The sequence below is a fragment of the Ciconia boyciana genome, chromosome 13, assembly GCF_034638445.1.
Source record: "Ciconia boyciana chromosome 13, ASM3463844v1, whole genome shotgun sequence".
Lineage (NCBI taxonomy): Eukaryota > Metazoa > Chordata > Aves > Ciconiiformes > Ciconiidae > Ciconia > Ciconia boyciana.
The window spans coordinates 4,526,294-4,532,293 of NC_132946.1; positions in this window are offsets into that span (position 1 = coordinate 4,526,294).

The window sequence follows — 6,000 nt, forward strand, 5'->3', positions numbered from 1 at the left end:
CTGCTGCCAGGGCGATTGCAGGGTTGGCGGTTGCCCCTTCGCTGCTTTGGCTTCCCCATCAGTATCTGGGTGTTTGCCCCATCGCGCAGGCAGGGATGCCACCACCCTGATCCCCTCCCAGCCCCTTGGTTCCGGGGAAGGCTCTGAACCGCAGGGCACTGCCATGTCCCCGTGGTGAGGTAACGAGGGATGCACGGGTGACATGGCCACCCGGACCAACACCCGGGCTGCCTCCCGGGGTGATGGGAGAAAACGCCGCTTCCTCCCTCACACCCTGGAGCATTTGCTCCTGTGATGCAATCCCAGTGACTGCGTCAGGCGGATGATCCCTGGCAGGGATGAGCCGAGCCGTGGCGGCGCTGAGCCCCAGTCGCTTCTCGAGGGCTTGTTAAACCACGCCGGGGCGGAGTGAGCGATCAGCCCTGCTTCCTCCACGGGGGAAATCGAGGCAGAGGCGGGGCGGGAGGAGGCAGCACGGGGGAGACCCAGGGATGTTGCACATCCCGCCCTGGGCATGGCTGGGGAAGGATGGGCCAGCTTGGGGGTCACCCTTGGTGCCAGCCCAGCACTAGGATGGGACCAGGATCCGGTCCCTGCGCGCTGGATGGGCTGGAGGTCCTTTATATTTCTGATGGGCTCTGTGATGCCTGTCCCACAGGCAGGAAACAGGCTTCACCCACCCAGCTCCAGGTGCTTCAAGATGCTCCCAGGTGCATTTACACTTCCATGCCTCTAGACCAAATTATTTGCAGAAAGTGGGGTTTTGGTGCCTGACCGACTGCGGTACCACTGCACCAGGTGCCAGGCTTTCTGCTTTCCCCAGGCCTGGCCCCAGGGTGTGCATTTGCCCCCGGACCTCGCGTGGGACCACGGCAGCATCCCCCCAAGCCCAGGGAGTCTGGCAGCGGCCCTTGGCCAAGCCCGGTGCGTCACGGCCGGCTCAGGGTGCTTTCGGCACGGGGTGTTTGCCGAGGCAGAGCCGCTCCTCCCTGTCCCCCCCGCGCGGAGGGGAGCACGGGGAGGAAATTGCTGCTGACGGAGCTGTGAGCGCTGCCGGACTGGGGATGACTAAGTTTGGCAGTGCTACCTGCCGGCTGTTTTTCCTTTTATGGAGGATTTGAGCGAGCCGCTGGAGCAATTCTCCGAGAGAACCCAAAGGGATCCACCCTGACCTTGGGGACGGGAACCGCCTCATTGGGGACAGGGTGGCTGGGGAGCAGGCTGGGTGGCGAGATGCCGGGGCAGCGTGCAGCCGGTGGAGGTGGGGATGGACACCCCTCTCCCCGTCCGGATGGGGCACCCAAATGTTTTCACTTTCTATTTTAAGGAGCTGGACTCTGGCCCCGAGTGGAGGCCCAGCCCATGGTGCCAGCTGGGACTGCGGCTGCTGGCACCCTCCGTGCCACCCACCTTCAAGGCCACCCCTCCGTCCCACAGCCATCCTGGCGTGGCTTTCCCGCAGGCTGGGGGTCCTGTGGGCGCTGGGGTGAAGGGGAGAGAGGATGCGGGGGGACCCGTCTCTGCGGGGGGACGCATTGCTGCAAGAGGACACCGCTGCAGGGGTGGTGGCATCATCTGCACAGGGACACGTTGCTGCAAGGTGACAGCATTGCGGGGGACACATCGCTGCAAAGGGACACCCACGGCGGGGGCACCGCTCTGTACCCCGGGGCTGCTCCACAGGGCCGAGGTGGAAACAGGGCAGCCTGGCCCTGGAAAGTCCCCAGCTGGTGAGAAATGTAGAGAAAGAGAAACAAAAATAGCGGCCGGGGTGGCTTACAGGGCTGGGGCCAGGCTTTGGCCGGGCTCCGCCGGCACCCGGGGCAGCCGCCCCCGTAGCCCCCAGCCTGCGCCGGGGGGCCGGGACCGGGCTCCTCACGTTGTGTCCTGCATTCTTGGCATTATTCTCCTTTTTTCTCCTCCTCCTCCACCCCGGGGACGCGCTCTCAAACCTCTCCATTTATGGACAGGAGGTTAGGTCAAATGGGAGGGTGAGGGGACGCCTGGGTCCCTGGGGAGGGACGGGGGTCCCGCGTGGGGGACGGGGGCCACGGCCACCCCTGGGGGTCACAGCAGCGATAGTGCGTGGAAAGTTGGGGGACACCCAGGCATTGCCCCTGGGACCCCCATCGTGACGCCCTGTGCCACTGGGACCCCCCCAGGGTGGTGGCTGGGGTCACCCCCGGCCCCCCAAGGACGCTGGAGCACCCTGAGCTGCTGCAAGCAGCCGGGGAGAAAACAGCCCCTGTGGGTGGGGAGGGGTTTTTCCTCTTGTTTTATCATTTTATTTTGAAGCCAAACACTGCCGGTTTAGGGGTGAGGCTGCAGCAGCCGGCCCCTGCCCCGGAGGGAAGGCTGGATGTGTCCCAGCCCCAGGCCACCAAGGAGTCACTGGGGCAGGGTGAGATGACTCTGAAGCGGCTCCAGATGATGAAATGTCCTGATTCATTCGAATCATTAATATTATTAAAAAAAAAAAGAAAAAAAAAAGAATAAAGAAGAAGTGACTCAGGTGGTGGTACCCTGCCATTTGGTGGTGACGGAGCAGCTGCTTGGGGTTAGGCTTTTGGGATGGATTTTCCCCCGGTCTATAATAACACCTCGGGGTGTTGCTGAAGGCAATGAGCTGGGGTAGAGGCAAATACCCAAGGAAATGTGCTGCTGGGGACAGCCCTCTTGCTCTACCATGTGAGGCAGGGCTGGGGAGTGAGGATGCTTTAAAGGGGAGCACGAGAGCCCCCCAGCCCAGGATGTGCCAGGTTGTCACCGGGGTGGAGAAGGACCTTGGCACCTCGTTGGGAAGGGCAAGATGGATGAGACTCGGCTGTCCTTTGGTGTCTTAACCAGCCCTGCGGCCCCCCCCTGCCAAAACCCTGTCCCCGTGGGCTGGGGGGCAGAGGGAGGCACCCCAGGGACTTGGCTCTGCACCCCACGGGGGCCCATCGTCCCTTCCCCGGCTCCCGGCTGACTCAGCCAGACGGGATTCCCACAGTTTCCGTCAGGTGCTGCCTGAAGTAAATGGGGAAGAGGTTTCACAAGCCCCAGTAATTAATGCTAATTACAGAGCAGCAACATGGGAATCATTTCTTCCCCAGGTGTCCTTCCAAAAATGGCTTTCTTGCAGGTGTGGCACCATCCTTCGCTTGTCATTAGGCACTGCTCCTCCTCGGAGAAGGTGAAACCTTCGAAGGCTGGGACTGTGGGAACGGTGTGACGGAGGACGGTCCCTGCAGTCCCCGCAGGCGCCCGGCCTGGCTGCGGCTGCCGGGTTTGGCCGGAGGGCAGGGCTTGCTCAACCCTGGGTCAAGACAACCCATGTGGAAAAAATACCGTCTGACCTCCTTGAGCAGCGTGACTGCTCCTGGCAGCTGCCAGCAGAAAAATAAAACCATGGAGAAGGGTCTCGGAGTCCTTTTTTTTTAATGGCTTGGTTCTGCTGCCTGCATTGGAGGGACAATGAGGTCCTCCCAGGACCAGGAGCTCATGCCGAGAGGGGCTGAGCTTCTCTGAGGCTTGAAAAAGATAGGGTGAGGGGGTTTAAAAAACTTGTTTGTCTTTGTTTTTCTTCTCCTGGTCATGCTCAAACCCCCCGCATGTGAAATATTAGAAGTAAAGCAGGGTGGAGGTGGGCTGGGAGACCTGAGCTCCAGACCAAGTTGTGATGGGCTGGAAAAAGCTTCGCCTGCCTTAGAAACGTCCTGAGGATACCCAGTGTTTGGGCTGCGGGGAACCTCCCCTTCCCCTTACCTGTCTGGAGGAAAGAAGTTAGAGGAGATACAACTGGGCGAGAGGAAGGGACCACCTTGTCCTCCGTGGCCACAGTGAGTGACCGATGGCAGAAAACCTGAGATTAACTGTCAGTGGCAGAGACATGGGCTAGAGGTGAGGAAACCCTTCCCATGCAGACTGTGGGGTGTCCGTCCTCGGAGCCCGATTTTCTGTGATTTTTCTGCCAGATTGAGCAATGGGAAGCAGCGTGGAGGTGACCCAGTGATGCAGGACAACAGCCAACTGCTGGTGGTGGCATCACCTTTAATGGTGAAAATCAGCCACCCCGGACAGCAAAGTGCTGGACAGCTGTAGGGACCGATCGCTCCGCTGGTCTCCCGCAGCCCCATTTTGTTGTTTAAAATTGGGCTTAGAATTATGGGATTTAGGTCTCTACCAAACAGGGATGGTCGTGTCCTATTTAACTTAAGCCTCAGGACTTTCGTAGCAGAGGGAGATGAAGGGGCTGGTGCTTCCCTATTTGATGAAGAAGAGCGTATCCCATGCTGGAAACATCTCATTATTTAGGAGTGAAAACAATTTCAAAAGACTTGGTTGAAGCTCACAGAAGAGGAAATCAGATGGGATTAAATCCACCCAGAGCCGGTTTCCAGGTCGTTTCCATACTTCTTCTCCAGGAGGAAACGCTCCCAGTCCAGGGGCTGCGGGTGCTGCGACTCCCCAGCCCCGGCCAGCCGGGGTGGGGACCCTGCGACAGAGCGGGGCTGGCGGGCGAAGCTTCATCCCCACCGGGCTGGCGAGCTCGGAAACCGGTCCTGGCACAGGAGAAACCCATCTCCTCTACAGGCTCAATGAGAGCTGTGGGGAGGCGACTGTCTGTGTGGTTTTAAAATAATCGTGACTTTGCTGAGATTATTTCTTTTTGATGTGTGCAGACTTCTCCCTCTGACTTTCCCTTTGCAGATTTTCCCTTGCAGCAAGGGGAGTTGCTGCGCGTATCCCAATGGACGGGTCTTCTCCCACCGCTTGGTCCTCGCTCCCGTCTGAAGGTGAGGAGGAGAAGGGCAACGCCAAACCAGCATTCATATGCGCAAGCCAATTCCCCCAAGGACGGTTGCTTTAATGAGATGTCATTGCTAACGAGTCTGCTGACAGAGTGCTTATGGAGAAACATGCTGGGAAATGGTAACGCAGCAAGTCTCAGCGTTGGGATCGCGCAGCTTGCCCCATCCCAAAGACATGAACCCATGGGAGCAGCTGGGCAAAGGACCTTGCTTTCCACCCCAGCATCAGCCAGGAGCGGCTTGCTGACAGTCCGCTGCCCACTTACTATCAGGATAGACCAAGTGTAAGAAATATGCTCATCAAAAAAAAAAAGGGATGGCCAATCAACCAGCCAAAGCAAATATTGAGAGCTCCTGACATGCCGGGCACTAGCGCAGGGTTCATTAGGTGGGACTGGTGATTTATGGGAGGAAATTCATGGTGCTGGTAGGCTTGTCCTGCGCTGCGAGACCCCCTTTGCCCACAACCCAATGGAGAACATCAACCTTGCAGAGGGGCTCAGGCTGCTGGCAGATCGGTGGCTGTCCTTTACAGGCAGCTGGACTTGAGGGGGCACCTCAAAATCCCCAGATGAGTGAGCATCCAAGCTCCTTTCCATCCCAGTGGAGACTTTGGGAGCTCAGAAATGTTTTCACTGCTGAGCATGAAGAGTTATATTGGAAGCAAGCACAGGCCTGCAGCACTTCAACAACTTGTGCCCCGGCATCTGCTGGATGCTAACACGCAAAACCAGCAGCCGGGGGTTGGAGGGGTTCTTGTCCTTCATTGTTCCTCAAGCTGATGCACAAAGGAGGGGAAACATGGGGACCTTTTCCCTCCCCGTGCCTGCCCCAGGAATTGGGGTGCAGGATGATCTGGGGGTGCAAGATGATCCAGTGCACCCATCCCACAGGAGGACACCCCCCCCCCCGCTTGGATGGGGCAGAGGACGGAGGGGATCATTTCTAACGTGTATTCCTGGAGAATTTAGGGTTTATGAAGCGATGGGGAGCGGCGGGCGGTGGGCCTCAGCTGCTCTCTGGTTTCCGGTTTCCGCTGCCTCTTTCGCTGTCTGGTTACGCGGAGACAGGGCCAGGCTTTGCCATTTAAGGCTTATTTCCCCAGGCTGGCGGTTGTGCTGAGAGCTGCTGGGTAGGTTGGTCCCTCGGCCACTCTGCATTCATTAAAATGTGTGCCCAGAGAGGGGTGGGTGCTCGCGGGCAAGGA